Source organism: Hyla sarda, chromosome 3 (assembly GCF_029499605.1).
Source record: "Hyla sarda isolate aHylSar1 chromosome 3, aHylSar1.hap1, whole genome shotgun sequence".
Classification (NCBI taxonomy): domain Eukaryota; kingdom Metazoa; phylum Chordata; class Amphibia; order Anura; family Hylidae; genus Hyla; species Hyla sarda.
Window position 1 is genome coordinate 39,753,123 of NC_079191.1, and position 18,208 is coordinate 39,771,330.

At 41.4% G+C, this 18,208-nt stretch overlaps 1 protein-coding gene across 10 annotated transcripts in view; it reads right to left on the reverse strand.

Moving 5' to 3' along the window:
* The window catches only part of MYT1L (myelin transcription factor 1 like), a 580,462-nt gene extending 565,128 nt beyond the window's left edge, over positions 1-15,334 (reverse strand). For 5 of the 10 annotated variants that reach the window (XM_056564088.1, XM_056564089.1, XM_056564087.1 and 2 more), the window contains exon 1: positions 8,299-8,476. The gene's annotated coding sequence lies outside the window, so the exon portion shown is untranslated. The other 5 variants (XM_056564090.1, XM_056564086.1, XM_056564080.1 and 2 more) reach the window with 4 other exon arrangements.
* Positions 15,335-18,208: the final 2,874 nt, after the last annotated feature.

The window sequence follows — 18,208 nt, forward strand, 5'->3', positions numbered from 1 at the left end:
TTTAAATCAACTGGTGGCAGAAAGTTAAACATATTTATAAATTACTTCTATTAAAAAATCTTAATACTTCCAGTACTTATTAGCTGCTGAATGCTACAGAGGAAATTCCTTTCTTTTTGGAACACTGATGACATCACGAGCACAGTGCTCTCTGCTGACATCTCTTTCCATTTTAGCAACCATGCATAGCAGATATATGCTAAGGGCAGCATGGTGGCTCAGTGGTTAGCACTGCTGCCTTGCAGTGCTGGGGACTTGGGTTCAAATCCCACTGAGGACAACAATAAATAAAGCGTTATTATTATTATAATAACGTCAGCAGAGAGCACTGTGCTCGTGATGTCATCAGAGAGAATTCCAAAAAGAAAATAATTTCCTCTGTAGTATTCAGCAGCTAATAAGTACAGGAAGGATTAAGAATTTTTAATAGAAGTAATTTACAAATATGTTTAACTTTCTGCCACCAGTTGATTTAAAAGAAAAAAGGTTTTCACCGGAGTACCCCTTTAAATCATTTCCATGGTAGAGATAGAATGTAAACATCTTAGGTCTTCAAACAGTGGACCTCTAGCTGTTACAAAACTACAGCTTCCAGCATGCCCGGACAGCAGCGGCTTACATGTGCCATAAAATGTGCCAATTTTTGGGTGGTCTAAAACTTTTGAAAGGGAGTTTAGTGAACAGATAAATTCTGAGTTCACTGACAAAACAACAAGTCACTGATGTAGCCATCGCCAGCATTAGCCCAGTGGCTCGACATCACGATATGGTAGCCCACCAGCTCGCTGCTCAATACATTTACCAGACTGAGCATTCTCGTACTCAGCATAGAGAACGTATATGGCATCTGTGAGTTAACCAGTCACACTGTATCCATTGCTTCTTAATAATTTTGTAGTGTACAATACATCTGCCTGGCCAGATCCTTATCTTAAAGAACAACTCCAGTGATGGCTCGTGACTTGCGCTAGGCTATGCCCTTCAATCAACGGATTTAACGGGAGTCCCAAAGACTTGCATGGGGTTCCCACAAAACCTGTAGATTAAAAGCCATAGCCTTGCTCAAGCCTCGAGCCATGGCTGAAGTTGGGCTTTAAAATAAAGATCCAGCCAGGCGAATGTACACTACACTTAGTAAGCAGCGATGCATACAGTATGGCTGCCCCTCTCACAGGTGCCATACACATTCTCTGTGAGTACGAGAGTGTGCAGTCTGGTAAATGTATTGAGCAGCAAAACACACAGTATGCATGACACTACTAGATGGTGTACCAATTAGCTGGTGGGCTATTTAAGAAAATATCCTGCCACCTGAGACAACACTGGAGTTGCGGTTTAAAGGGCAACTCTGGTACAGAACATCTTATCCAGCAGTTGGACCCCCGCGATCTCCTGCACAGCACCCCACGTCTCTCCATGCACGGCACGAAGCGGTGTCTGATATGCATCTCCATGTATCTCTGTTGGAGAGCTGGAGTTACATGATTGCTGTATCTCTGGCTCTTTAAATAGAAATACATGGAGGGGCGCCTTGGCCACCCCTTAGTATCGTGGTCAACAGTAATCCATGCACGGAGCGAGCCGGGATGCCAAGCAGGAGATTGCAGGGGGTCCCAGTGGTCAGACCCCGTAATCAGACACTTATCCCCTATCCTGTGGATAAGATGTTCTGTCTACTGACTGATAGCAATCACTTTCCTGTGCAGTGCCCCCTTGTGCTCCAAATGATGCCACTGTCTTCCTGTCTCATCGCCAAGTCTCATCTCCTAACAAACCTTTACTGTAGCGGTCACAGGCAACAGTCACATGGAGGCCTGGGAATCATGAAGCCACAACTAGGGGATAGAATACTAATTTTAAAAAAAATTTTGTCAGTCAAGATAAAGTGAGGTTTTTGGTTGTATTGCTAAAGGGGGCATTTTGTGGTGGATTAGGCTTTTAGGTTATTTGAGTTCTAGTGACCTCATGTGATTTGTACATAACCCAATGATACGGGTATAAATGGTTCACTAGTGAACAAGCTCCATGTTCTTTCTAATCAATGGGATTTGACTGTACAATATACATAAGAGCCATAACAGGTATTTGTAGGACACAATTCACACTACATGTCATCTACATGCCACCACCATAAGAAGCCAACACCAGTGAAGCGTCACGGACAACCAGGTGTTTACCGAATCTGACAATGTGCCATGTAACATGATCTTATATTATCTAACTAATGTACCAGATGTTAACAGGAAAATAACATAAGTGTGGAAAGTCAGGGTTTTCACAATTCAACTAAACATAATTATTTTCTGGTAAATCCTGTATTTCATGTCACTCATAATATTATCGAGAACATTTTATCATTTCGTTTTGGAATTGTAAACTTGTAAAAAAAAAAAAGTGTCTACTAATACAAAAGCCAGTATTGTTCTATTTTAGGTTGGCCATATACGGTAGATGAATCTGAGAATTTTGGTGGGAGAGGTCAACTATTTAATGTGTATGGAGGCCTTCTGATTCTTACCTGATATGTATATGGGAATACTGGTCTTTTATAGAGTGGATTTTTTTTTGTAACAATATAGAGGTATTGGTCAGTGATAATGGTGGTGGTGGTCATGGTATGGCAGTATTTTTTGTACTTTACTGGTAACACACAACTAGCAATGTGCACCTGTGTATGTATTTCATATTGTTTGAAGATGATGACAATTTTCGTTTTTTGTACTTGTATTATTGGTAATATTGGTCTCAGTATACAGGATTTGGTACATTACAGTATATTGGTGATAGGAGTGTGATTGCCGAAATAACACTGTAGAGTTGTCCACTGGTAGTAGTGAGTATATTGGAGGAGGAGGCTGAATGCAATTGGGCGTGGATGAGGGTGTGGTTAGGGGAGTAACTGACAGTGTGGTTAGGGGCTTAATTTAGGGTGTGGTTAGGGGCGTGGCCTGGACTATGGGCTCTAGCCCCTGGTGTTATGGAGACCTAGCAATGCCCCTGTCTGTTAGTAAAGAAAAGGGTTGTACAGTTGGAATTCAACTGACCAATTCTACTCTTCTTAGGTAGATAAGCAACCTTTGGTGGTGTCTGCAGTGACTTCCCCCCCTTCCTATTTAGAAGATGTGCATTCTTGGGAAAAAGCTCCTTAAATGGGTATCCCAGCCTCTAAAACGTATCCCCTATTCACCGGAGCTGTAATCAGGTATCTGTGGAGCTGCCATAGACAATGCATGGAGTCAGAGCTTGTTCTTGAGATTGGAGGGAGTCCAAGAAGTTGGTCTCATTGTGATCAGACATTTATCCTCTGTGGGTAGGGGATGCGTTTTTAGGCCCTCTAATATCCCTATGGGCCAAGACTTGACTTGCCAGGGACATTACCTCCAATAGGTGGCACCAAAGAGAAAGCTCTCTTCCTTCTGGAGGAGGGCTACTTCCCATATCTATATTTATTTCCAGTGGAGCATAACATGGCCTGTAAGACCCAACATGTCGTTTGACGCTTTTTTTTAAAGGAGCAACTTTAGTCCACCGAGCCAAGCATGCATGTTAATAGGGGTACTGGGAGATAACTTACAGAAATGTATGGCCAACGTTATACATATGAGCTAGGTAAACAAACTTTAAAAAAACAAGGTTGACCATACAATCTTTTTAAGGTCTGCAAAATATTCACCCATACTTAACACTGCCGAAACTACTATCCATGTGGCATGCAGACCATGACTCCGCGGCTTCAGCTCGGTTCACCCACATTACCTGAGTTTCATGTCTGATTATTATGTCATTAAAGGCGATTGATAATTGATTTCTTCTTATTAATAATAGTAATAGTAATACCAATAATCTTTTTAATCAAATATCACAAATATAGTTTGCAACGTCTAACTTATGGAGAGCAGTCCTTTTCCACAAAAACTTATAGGGGAAGATTGATCAAAACCTGTTCAGAGGAAAAGTTGACCAGTTGTCCATAGCAACCAATCAGAATCTTTTATTTTTCAGACTTTTTTTTTATTTTTTATTAAAGAATCAATCTGATTGGTTGCTATGGGCAACTGGACAATTTTTCCTCAGCACAGGTTTTAATAAGTCTCCCTCCGAGAGAGTGGTCCTTTCCCATAAAAAATTTATGGAGAGAGGTCTTTTCCCATAAAGGCTTATAGAGAGGTCCTTTCCCATAAAAACAACTCAGGGAGAGCAGTCCTTTCCCATATATACTTACAGAGAGAGGTCCTTTCCCATATTAACTTAGGGAGAGAGGTCCTTACCCATATTAATTTATGTAGAGCTGTCCTTGCCCATTCATATTTATGGAGATTGTCCTTTCCCACATAAATTTATGTAGAACAGTCCTTTCCCATACAAACTAATGAATCACTCTCCATAAGTTTATTTGGGAATGGACCGTTCTACATACGTTTTTTTGTGGGGAAAGGACCGCCTCCACAAGCTTATCTGGGAAAGAACCGCTCTCTATATAAATTTATGGAAAGAAGGTCCTTTCCCATATAAACATATGGAAAGAAGGTCCTTTACCATAAAAACGTATTGACCAATCTCCAAAAGTTCATCTGGGAAAGGACCGCTCTCCATAAGTTTTTATGGGAAAGAACTGCTCTCTATATAAATTTATAGAGCCGGTCCTTTCCAATATAAACTTATGGAGAGAGGTCCTTGCCCATAAAAACATATGGAGAGAGGTACTTGCCCATAAAAACATATGGAGAGAGGTCCTTAACTATGAAAACGTATAGAGAGAGGTCTTTGCCCATAAAAATGTATAACCTAAGTGTCACATATACATGAACTCTAGCATCAAAAGAACAGTAGGTGTTGACGTACAGTCATCAGTCTCACTATGCGGTGAAGCAAAAAAAAAAAAAAACACCCATTGTTTTGAACTGTAGGTATACAGAATGTGCAACTTCAGAGGTCCAAACAAAACTCCAACGTGAACCACAAAGAGATGCGAAGACATGTGAAGACGTGTGATGCCATTTATTCAATACATCAAAAGGTTATTGCACAACAAGGGCCACCAAAATCACCGGACCTCATAGCCAATACAATGGCTTTGGCTCCGGACAGATCCTGTTTTTAGATACTCAAAACCAAGAGACTTCAACTGTGTGAACTGTGCCATGAAGCCTATTGTAAAGAAGTAAAGGAATACCCTTCTCAAAGACCATCTCACAAATGATCGACATCGACATGGACAACAAAGGTGGCTTCCTGATGAACTCATTGACCCCCCGCCTTCCCCCTAATTCCACCCCCCCCCCCCCAACAAGGGTATCTCATCTTCTACTCAAGGGTATCTCATCTTCTACTCATGTCGATGGCATCACATCACTACTTTCCCGTATTATTAATATTAATTGGAGAACAAAGCAATCGCTATTCCACTGCATTGTGACGCTTACAAAGTGGCGCCCGCCGAAGTCCACTTTCCATTGTGAAGATATTAGCAACATAAATCTTAAGAGCACAAGCCGGAGCCCCAGATCACAAAGTCAGACGCTGAGCCAGCTGTTTTCTTCCCTCTCCCTTCCCAAGGAAACCAAACTACAAACACGTTGCTCTTCTCCTCAGACGTGGCTTTCTATGGGCACACCGGAAAGCGATTTCGTTTATTAGGTGTGCATAGGGTCAGTGGGTCTAAAAAAAATAAGTCAATATCGATAGTCCTAAAACAGTGGTCTCCAAACTACGGACCTCCAGATGTTGAAAAACTACAACTCCCAGCATGCCCGGACAGCCGTTGGCTGTCCGGGCATGATGGGAGTTGTAGTTTTGCAACATGTGGAGGTTCAGTGACATGCACAGATATTTTGCGGCGCCGGGGGCTGAACTAAAAAAAAATAATAAAATGAAGGTCACTTTTTATAATTATTTACATAAATGCCTACATAATGATGCCAGACTGCCCAGGGCACTTATAGGAAGAACATCCAAAGATCAGGGGCTCAAGCCCCCTTTCTAGTCAACCTGTGCACGTCCCTTTGGAGGTCCTTGAAGGCCACTGTCCTAAACATTTCCAGCCTTGCGTTCCACGTTATGTACTGTGCTGCCAAATGAACCTATTTCTTCTGCAATGTGGTGCAGACATGACCGCAGCCGGAAGACGCTAGTTTTCGACAGCAGTAGCCAATTGCCCAGATGCCTAAAGCTGGTGGGAATTTCAACGCAGCAAGAGGGTCCGCCAGCAGATAGAGCATCGATTTCAGTCCCTGTCGACCATGGCAGACTCTTGATTTATTAGCTCTCTCTACGGGGTTGCCTGCAAATCCAGATGATGTCTGAAACCAGGTAACCATAAATACAGTAAAACATAGGTCTAAGACTATAGGACTAGGTTTTTCCTGCCTAAAAACAATAAGAAAATGGTGTTTTAATGGAAAGTGAAGCCTATGAGTGGGAAGGGGATAGGAGGGGGGGGGGGCACCATTTACAATACACCATCTATAATGTCTCAAGTTCATTGTCCTCATTTAGAAAGTAATTCCCATATAGGGAACGGGTTAAAAAAAAAAAAAAAAAAAAAAAAGGAAAAGCCTAATATCTCCAAATTTTTTTTAAAAAACATTTCCTTGAACAGACAGCAGGAACCAGACTCGATGCAGCAATCCAGAAGTCTGTGTGGAATTTTAATCCATGGATACTGCAATGCCAGAAAGCGCCAGCAGCAGCTATCGGGGGCTCCTCAAAGTTTACATGATAAATAACCCTGGCAGATAAACACATGGGCTTCAGACGCCGCGCAAAAACCATCATCCAACCTACTTCATGACACCATCATAGTACACACACACCAAGCCAGGGCTGGATCACACGTTACGGCATTTAGACCATGCATGCCAAGACATGGGAAGGCGACGATGCCTGCTTCTGCGAGCCACCCCGCCGTGGGGTTAACCCCTTCCTCTCCGGCCACAACAAAGCCCAAAAAAAAGAGTATCCGGGCTCATGTTTCGGAATTTGCTAGAACGGCGGCAGAATAAAAGTGACAAACAATGGCTTTTGTTCCTATCCTTTGTTAGTTGAGTGTGCCAGGGCTCGTGCTCTACGGTTGGAGCTCACGGACCCTTCTCTATTGTTCTTAACTATGTAACTAGGTCTATGCAACTTTTTATGTGCATGTAAAGTCCCAAGCCGTGGAAGCCGCTGTCAATCGTCATCATCAATCTTAAGTAGGAGAGAAGTAACCAGAAAGCCAAGACACTTTGGAGATAAGGCTTAAGATCCGAGAGACAAGTTCTCCAGACTTAACGCAATTATTCCAGTTCTTATAGGTAGACGTAATGTCATCAAGCATGACAGATGGGAATAAATGATAGGAATGGAATAAATGATAGAAATGTCAACCTTATTAATGTCCTAAAGCAGTGGTCTCCAAACAGTGGACCTCCAGATGTTGCAAAACCACAACTTCCAGCATGCCCGGACAGCCGTTGGCTGTCCGGGCATGCTGGAAGTTGTGGTTTTGCAACATCTGGAGGTCCACTGTTTGGAGACCACTGCTTTAGAAAGAACATCAATACAATGACTTGCACCAGAATACTCTTGTTTATGTCTCCACCATCATCATCATCATCTTTACAAGTTAGGATTCAGCTACTTCTGGTAAACAAGCAGCACTTTCAAATTAGGTCAATCCCTCGTCTTTGCAGACTACAGTACAAGCTGCCTATAGCTTTCTCCTCTATAGCGTGAACAGACATACAGGTAGAGCAGAGCTGAGTTGGTCTATCGGCTCTTTCTTTTCTAGTTTTTGAGACAACAGAGACACAGACAAACATACACAAAGGACACACTGGGCTCTGCTACATTGACAAACTCAGCAATACTACAGTACTTCTTCTCCAGCCAGCCAGACACAGCTCATTGGGAAAAACCAGCCCCTTCCATTCCGTGGACGGAGATACAATTGCCTGTGTAAAATCCACCTTCATTAGCCGGCGGATGATTAAATGACTGTCAATTTGCAGCTATTTACAATGACACACACACACAAAAAAAAAAAAAAATGCTCTGCAAATTGGTTTGTCTAGACACATAAAAAGAGCTAATTTTAGCTCCATTTCAGGTATACTTATTTCTTCTCGAATAAGCGTGTCATGTATCAATGCATTGGAAGTTAAGAGCAATGAGACAAAGTTTACTTTGCTAACAGGCAAACAACACCCCCACTACCACCACAAACAACACAATCACCACCACCACCACCACCACCATCACCACCACCAATGCTCCTACAAGTAACTCATGATAGAATAAACAGACAAAAGGTATATTTACCTGAGCGTGAAATGGAAACGGGGCGAAGTCTCAGTCAACAAATAGTCAACAAAGTCCAAAAAACGGGTGACTTTTTTTGTTGTTGTTTTTTTTTTTTTTCGTCTAGGCCAAAGAAGCCACCGTTCTAGAAGCTCGACAAACCCCCCGAGTTTCCCCCCACTTCGGAAATGCACCGAGAAAAAAATTGACAAACCTCTTCCATGACAACTAAACTCTTCTAATGCATTCGAACGCCCACCATTCCTCTTCATTCATCCAATCAACTTTTCCACCGCACCTCTTGCCTCTCTCTTCCTTTTTTTTTTTTTTCCTTTTTCCGAGACCGGATCACTTCTCATCTGTATGCTAATGATTGTGCCACATGGACAATAGTAATGGTGTTTTGCGGACGAGAACGCAACCGACCCAGAGTGGCACCAAAAAAAAATAAAAAAATAAAAAATAGATATTAATAGCTTGACACCATTAAACGAGGAGAATGAATGAGCATGTGTGTGCACACGGCTGAGGCTCGGGCAGCAACTGTGTTTCCTCTACGATGAAAGCGGCAGACAGTCTGCGAGGCGATGGGCTAGAAAGCTTAGCTGTGTAGTATGCATGAAACACCAACTCCCTCAGAGACCACATTACTGCTGCAGAATAGCATCAGTAGCATGTTGCTGACTTACCCCGTCTCAGTCTGACATCCTTGGAGAAGAGCAAAACATGTCCAGTCCACCCCCCCACCCCCCTAAAAAAAAAAAAAAATCCTAATGTGTTGGTACACTTCAACGCCGAGCCGAATATTTTGCCAGGTCTGCCTTTGGATTAAACAAATGATCTCCAACTCTCTTGCTTATTGGGCTGCTCAGACAAGTATAGGGATGTACTGTATGCTTTAACATTGTACCCACAGGCCCCTAAATCTCTAGAGCAGACTGGGTAGCGTGTGCAGTGCTGTATATATCGTAATAGATGGGAACTCGGCAGCTGAGCTGCGTGCTGCCAGGATGTCGGTGATATTGATATCATCATATTTTGGGTGCGCTTTCGAACGGATGGCATGGGTGGCACACGTCACGCAACGCCGATATTGGGTTTCTCCTAAAACCTTGGTCTCCCAACCAACAGCTGTTGCAAAACTACAACTCCCAGCATGCCCAGACAGCCAACGGCTGTCTGGGCATGCTGGGAGTTGTAGTTTTGCAACGTGTTAATGTCCACACCACTGTTCTATAGGGAAGCATTATGACTCCTATGCTATGAGTATGAAGGCATCACGGCTGGGGTTGTGTGTGTGTGTTTACTTCTTAGCGTGAGAGCATAGAGGGGATGCCTAATATCACTTATGTAATCCATCTAGAAGCAGGAAAACGTGACTGCGATTAAGTCACATTGTGGTTTCTTAGCCAATTGTTTGAATTACATCGAATCGCTAAATGGTAAACAACTCGGGATCTCGGCTTCGAGGGATAAGATGAGGATCATTTGACTTCTTCTCCCTGGTAGCACGAGCATCAGGCATGAGCCCTAAAAAGTCTATATGTCTAGGGGACTGCAGGCGTGTTCAGTCCGCAAGCATGACCTGCAGAGGACCACCGGGCTTTGGATAAAGTAGATTTATCCGAACTTTATTAAATATACAGGAAAATACTTTGTATCAATTTGTATCAAAGTATCAAAATTATATAAAGTCCAGCGCGCCCCCCCCCAACCCCAGAAGTGCTCTGTATCAATTTGTATCAAAGTATTAAAATTATATAAAGTCCCCCCACCGACCCCTGAAGTGCTCTGTATCAATTTGTATCAACATATCAAAATTATATAAAATCCCCCCCCTCCCCGACCCCTGAAGTGCTCTGTATCAATTTGTATCAACATATCAAAATTATATAAAATCCCCCCCCTCCCCTCCCCCTGAAGTGCTCTGTATCAATTTGTATCAAGGTATCAAAATTATATAAAATCCCCCCCCCTGACCCCTGAAGTGCTCTGTATCAATTTGTATCAAGGTATCAAAATTATATAAAATCCCCCCCCCTGACCCCTGAAGTGCTCTGTATCAATTTGTATCAAAGTATCAAAATTATATAAAGTCCCCCCCCCCCCCCCGCCGACCCCTGAAGTGCTCTGTATCAATTTGTATCAAGGTATCAAAATTATATAAAATCCCCCCCCCCTGACCCCTGAAGTGCTCTGTATCAATTTGTATCAAAGTATCAAAATTATATAAAGTCCCCCCCCCCCGCCGACCCCTGAAGTGCTCTGTATCAATTTGTATCAAAGTATCAAAATTATATAAAGTCCCCCCCCCCCCCGACCCCTGAAGTGCTCAGTATCAATTAGCAACACATTTTCTTAGAATCTGTATCAATTTGCAATTGAGTAACATATAGGAAAGCAGATCGGTACAACAAGCAAGAGAGTTTTGCATTCTCTTTTTATTCTTTGTTTATTTTTCAAACAGTATTATTTATTATTCTTTGTTTATTTTCACAATAGTATTATTTATTTATTATTCTTTCTTTGTTTGTTTTGTCTACCACATCATAGTCATGACATAATAATGGATATACATATGAATGTATGCTTGGCCTATAAAAGAAAAGTCTGAATAAAGTTAGGGGTTGCACTTTAAGGCCCAGCAGACATTAACCCTTTAAGACATGTTGGAACCAGTGGAGATACAACAACAGGAGTCATAGGCTTCTGGTCTATAGAGTGCTAAATAAATCCCATCCTTATCTTAATAAAGACTGGCATGTAATTCAATTGACTGGTATGACTCAGTGCATGCAATGTGACTAAAACGCGTGTGACTTGTTTCTGAAAATATCAAGTAAGCGGGCAGAGATGCTGGGAAGTTGGGAAAAGGGGGAAGGGATTAATAAGACTCGGAAGGAGGAGTGAAAGGTGCGAGGGAGAAGTGATGGGGAGGACTTACAATAATGACATATATTCAGCTTACACAATAAATACACACTTCATGGTCAGGGGGAACTTTGATGTTATTTCCGCATGGGAACAAAAACAGAACCAATAAATAAACAACTCAAAACAAACCAATGTACAATATGTATACAAAGTCATTCTGCAAAGGGCAAAACCTTAACAAGAGCTTCTGCTGTTTGAGTATTAATATATGTAGTTAGAAAGTATAGATGAGTGGATAGATAGATAGATAGATAGATAGATAGAGAGAGATAGATATGAGATAGATAGATGACAGATAGATAGATAGATAGATAGATATGAGCTAGATAGATATGTGATAGATAGATATAAGATAGATGATAGATATGAGATAGATAGATAGATAGATAGATAGATATGAGCTAGATAGATATGTGATAAATAGATATAAGATAGATGATAGATATGAGATAGATAGATAGATAGATATGAGATAGATAGATAGATAGATATGAGATAGATATGAGATAGATAGATATGAGATAGATAGATATGAGATAGATAGATGACAGATAGATAGATAGGAGATAGATAGATGGTAGATATGAGATAGATAGGAGATAGATACATAAATAGAAAGGAGATAGATACTATATAACATGCATAATGTTGATGTGACTTATTGGAACTATTATAGTCAGCACGTGATCTAAACCTGCCCATATACATTGGATTGGCTTGGTGGGATCTACCAACAATATAATGTGTATGGCGGGATGGTCAATGTGTTGGAGGAAACAAGAGTTTAGGAAAGAAAGAAAGAATTGGACAGACAGATATATAGATATGTGATAGAGATAGATATGAGATAGATAGATAGATAGATAGATATGAGATAGATAGATAGATAGACAGATAGATAGATATGGGATAGATAGATAGATAGATAGATATGAGATAGATATGATATAGATAGATATGAGATAGATGGATAGATATGAGATAGATAGGAGATAGATATGAGATAGATAGATATGAGATAGATATGATATAGATAGGTATGAGATAGATATGATATAGATAGATATGAGATAGATAGATGACAGATAGATAGATAGGAGATAGATAGATGGTAAATATGAGATAGATAGGAGATAGATACATAAATAGAAAGGAGATAGATACTATATAACATGCATAATGTTGATGTGACTTATTGGAACTATTATAGTCAGCACGTGATCTAAACCTGCCCATATACATTGGATTGGCTTGGTGGGATCTACCAACAATATAATGTGTATGGCGGGATGGTCAATGTGTTGGAGGAAACAAGAGTTTAGGAAAGAAAGAAAGAATTGGACAGACAGATATATAGATATGTGATAGAGATAGATATGAGATAGATAGATAGATAGATAGACAGATAGATAGATATGGGATAGATAGATAGATAGATATTATATAGATAGCTATGATATAGATAGATATGATATAGATATATAGATAGATATTATATAGATAGCTATGATATAGATAGATATGATATAGATAGATAGATAGATAGATAGATAGATATTATATTGATAGCTATGATATAGATAGATAGATAGCAACAGGAGAATATTATATTGTAGAATGTAGAATGTATAATAGTTTGGAATCAATAGTGCTGGCCAACTTATTCTTTGTTTGTTTAGATAGATAGATAGATAGATATGAGATAGATAGATATGAATTAGATACATATGAGATAGATAGATAGATACATAGATATAAGATATATAGATATGATATAGATAGATAGATATGAGATAGATAGATAGATAGATAGACATGAATTAGATACATATGAGATAGATAGATACATAGATAGATATGATATAGATAGATATGAGATAGATAGAAAAATACGAGATAGATAGATAGATAGATAGATAGACATGATATAGATGGATAGGTAGATAGATATGAGATAGATAGAAAAATACGAGATAGATAGATAGACATGATATAGATGGATAGGTAGATAGATATGAGATAGATAGATATGAATTAGATACATATGAGATAGATAGATAGATAGATATGAGATAGAGAGATAGATATGAGAGATAGATAGATAGATAGATAGATAGATATGAGAGATAGATAGATAGATAGATAGATAGATAGATAGATAGATTTGTACTTTTTATACTTGCTGGTGAACCTTAACATCCTGACAACACAAACTAAAATACAACATAATACTAATAACTCTAGAATCTACAGTAAAGATTGTTTTGCACTTTAGACTTATAACCACAGTTAATACATGAACGTCCAATCTCTTGAGTTTCTAGTAATGCCCAGGAAGCCTGGAGTCCAATGCTCAGAATAAAGCTTTGTGTGAACACCTCCACACATTGCCTGCAGCTCCTAAACTTCTCTGTGGTGCCATCAGCACTGGACAGCTCCTAAGTGCTGAAATAGGAAAAGACTAACAAAGTAAACAGAGGGAAAGAACAGCAGCCCAGCTAGAGGTGGCAGCTCTCAGGACTGGATGGCAGAGTCTCCAGAACAATGAGAGCCAACTCCAAATCCCCCCTAATCACATTAATGAGATTAATCAGTGAATTAGTCAGATGTCAGGGAATTTAAGCCCGGTAATTACTTTTTTTAGTAGGTTTAGGGGGGTGGACACACACACGGTCTTATCATTGACACCATGGGAAAAGTAACCCCAGCACCAGAACATGTATGCACTGCATGTGACAAAGCCAAATGCTCAAGATATGGAGGGACAATAGTAGTTGCATTAAATATAAACCAGTAGCAGTCGAAATGCTCTAGGACAGTGGTCTCCAACCTGCGGACCTCCAGATGTTGCAAAACTACAACTCCCAGCATGCCCGGACAGCCGTTGGCTGTCCGGGCATGCTGGGAGTTGTAGTTTTGCAACATCTGGAGGTCCGCAGGTTGGAGACCACTGGTCTAGGAGCTGTTTCTTTTGTGCATTGTGTAGACTAAGTTACTATCACTTAGTTTGTTTTCCCCTGCAGTCCTGTGGGAAAATCAAAGACCCAGACAGTGTGCCAGATAACTAACTCAGCTCAGCTACATCTGTAACGTAAATAGTATACAAAGTCCTTATAACAGAGCAGACATCTGTTGTAGTCATGGGCAAATCATAGGTATAGATGGCTAAGACTAGTTGTCATAAAGTTCTGCATACACAAGATATAGACACATAGATGTCTCCAACTAACATAATCACAAATACAGATATATATATATATATATATATATATATATATATATATATATATATATCCAAGTCTGCAGTGTGATGGATCATGTGGATGAACCCATCCGTCTTCATTAGAAGTTTAAGATGACACGTTTTCCCAAGACGCCATTGACCAAAACAAAGAGTAACCTTATACATCCCCTCCAGATTCCCCTTCCCTAGGAAATGATATAGAGCCAATGACCCCCCCCCCCCCTCCCCCAACACTAAAACACATGTAGCAGAGCCAAATTTGTTCAAGTAACAAAGCTGAGTTTGGAGATTATCTTCGGATGCAACTTTTTTTTCCCCCCATCAAATGGCAACAACGTGTCTTTTTTTTTTGCATTGCAGTGACTTTCCATGGAGTTCTCTTCATCCAGCAAAGTGACTAAGAAACAATTCAAGAACAAAAACCCAGCTCTGCTACATCTGCTTTACTTTCAGCCCCAAAGTTCAGTGTTGCACTGCAGGATCAGACTCCACAACAAAAGAAAAGAGTAAAAAATAAAAGAAATGCATGCAAAAAAAAAAAAACCTAAAGAAATGAAGCATGGCATCTAGCCTAAAAGAAAGAAATGTTGCAAAAAAACAACAAAAAGGAGCCTACCACCAGAATTCTGTACTGCTTCCTCCTCAGCAATCTCAGTAAGACCCCTGTTCCATAAGAAGTGCAAAATGACACCCACCGATATACAGTCCTAAAAAAAAAAAAAAAAGAAAAAAAAAAAAGAAAAAAAAAATATACAGCTTCCAGAAAACAACAGGGAGAGAAAAAAAATCTCTGTCTCTCCCTCTTTCCTGTGTGTGTCTCTCTCTTTAGTGTTGCTGAAGCTTAGGGGAAAAATGTCGCCCTGGCAGGAATGACAAATGCGGTACGATAGGCTAGCAGGCCTAAGGGATCTGCTACAGTTCCACACACATCCTCTAATGCACGCACTCCCACTCATGCTCTCTATAGGCTTTTTTCACATTATTTTTCACCAGCTCTAAATCCCCGGCATATGACCTTCTGTTAAATAGATAAAAAAAAATAGCTTATCAGTCATGCAAATTAGGCTGAATTCATTTTCCACAACAGATGGCCTCATAGATAATGATGATGGAAGAGAGAAAATTGAATGTCTCTCGCAAGGTGGCCATAGCAACCGAGAGCAGAATAATATCAATAATAAGCTAGCTGCATATTAAGGTTGTCAATCCCAGAATCAAAGTCTCCAGCTATCAGGTAGATCGCCCCCCCCATCCCGTTATTTCCTCCCCCCCCCCCCCCCCCCTCATCCCGTTATTTCCTATGGCTGCGCTTGTTACATATTATTTCACCTTGTGCGTCGGGAAAATAAAATAGAAAATAACGGTTGTGATTAACGGTCACTTTTTTTTGTGTTTCATAATAGGAGGATAGAATGTGTGAGAATTATAACGGTTCAGGACGTTAGACTGCAGAGCCAGCCAGGTGGGCAGGAAAGGGTTACTCCATGGGGTCTGCAGTCTGATCTGCTCATTGACTAGCTATCCCTGTCTTCCCCGCTTCCAGTCTCTGTGATGTGGAATACTGCAATGAGGCAGGAGCAGCTCGCCTCAAGCTCCCACCTAGGCTCCCAGGGGGCTGTCCTGCAAAATGAATCAGCAGCCATCCTGAGCAGACTGATTAAAACGAAAATGGCAGGGCACATGTCTGGGCGGACCCAGGGTTCAGCCTTTCTGCCTGTCTGGCAAGCATGCTCAATATAGCTTGTGCTAATAATGGCTTAACGCCTAGACGCTTCTTAGGAACCTACAGAGCTAGAAGCAACCATTGCCACCGCCGGATTTTGGTGCTTAGTACAAAGTGGGGCTCATTAGAGACTGACCATAGTTCACATGTAGCAGACGGGGATGCCGCATTGTGAGATTTATTCTTTCCTTTCTTTTACCTTCAATGTATGTAAATTGCAGATAATGTTATATATATATTGTCTTTATAGGGAGATAAATATAACAAAAACACAACATTTTATGCTCTCTCCTACCTCTTTTTACCTCCTTCACCTTCTGCTACTCTCTCTCTCTCTCTCTCTCTGTCTCTCTCTCTTTCTCTCTCCCTCTGTGTTTCTCTCTCTCTCTTTCCTATATCTCTCTCTCTCTCTTTCACTTATCTGTCTTTGCTGTTTCCTCTCTCTCCTGCCAATCTTTATCTCTCTCTCCCCTCTCTCCCCTTATCTCTCTCTCTCTCTCTCCTAATCTCTCTCTCTCTCTCCCCTAATCTCTCTCTCTCTCCCCTAATCTCTCTCTCTCTCTTTCTCTCTTCCACCCCTCTCTCTGTTGTCCTCTTATCAAGCTCTCTCCTTCCCCCCCTCCCCTAATTTCTCTCTCTCTCTCTGTCTCTCTCTCTCTGTCTCTCTCTCTCTCTCTCTTTTTCTCTCTCTCTCCCACCCCTCTCTCTGTTGTCCTCTTATCAAGTTCTCTCATACCCCCCTCCCCTAATCTCTCTCTCTCTCTCTCTCTCTCTCTCTATCTTTCTCTCTCTCTTTCTCTCTCTCTCTCTCTCTCTCTCTCTCTCTCTTTCTCTCTCTCTTTCTCTCTCTCTCTCTCTCTCTCTCTCTCTCTCTCTCTTCTCTCTCTCTCTCTCTCTCTCTCTCTCTCTCTCTCTCTCTCTCTCTTTTTCTGTCTTCCCTATCGCTCTCTCCTATCTGTTCACCGTAGCCAGCTGATGACCAAATAGCCTGCACCCCCATGTCTTGCTCTGTGTCTTTCTTCCCAGCAATTACTGCCCCATCCTCTCCCTATATGCTCCTCTATATATTTCGGCATCATGATGTCGGGGGCCAGATTAGCCCAGCTTTAATCTATTCCCCTATGCTCCCGGCTGCTGTCGTCAGATGCTCCTGTCTCTCTGTCTCTTGCTGCAGTGTGATTCAGAAATCAATAGAGCTGTCCTAATGGAGGCTGCACACTGTAAGCAACTGCAGTCTGCTCCACAAGAAGACGGCGGAAAAAAAACCTCCTGACGTCTGTAGCTGCTGCAAGACCTGATTGGGCATCACATCGAATGTTCTGCCAGGCATAGAAGAGGAGGAATGGGTTGTACTGTCTGCTAGGTGGGGGCTGAAGTCTCCAGGAGACAGGAGGGGGGGGGTAGGTTTTCCATGCAGCCAGCCATACAGTAGCATCTGAGGACAAGTCTCCTGGGTGTGAGCGGTCACTGTAATTTGAAAGATGACACCCATTGCTTATTATGTAACTACTGCATCAAAACGCAAACCCACAGGACGCATGAATTGAATGTGTGGTACGGGGTGTGATGCAGGGCAGACAGCATTAACCCCTTGTATTCGCAGGGCCAGGGTGTGGTTTATTTTCAATACCACCGGAAGGTATACCGCTGGATCCTGGGCTAGGCACAGGGGCAATAATGACTCCAATGCCAAGTTACGGACAACGGTAGCTATACTGAGGTTAGACAGATGGTACAGTCTATACAGTTCAGCCAGGGCCCAATGAGGTGACCAGTGACTTCAGAGACCTTAAGGGCTTGCTGGGACTTGCAGTAGATATGGACAATTTAGTGCAGGCCACGCTGACTTGATTATAGATGACAGTGACAGACTTGACTTGACTTGAGGTAGACTAAGCTATGACTGTGGCTTACTTGCAGATTTGTAGACTTGTGGCTGCAGACTTGACTTGAAGCCTCCTATGACTCCAGACACACTCCTAGACTCAACTGCACTGAACCTTAGCAACAAGAGAGAGAGCAAAGGTTCC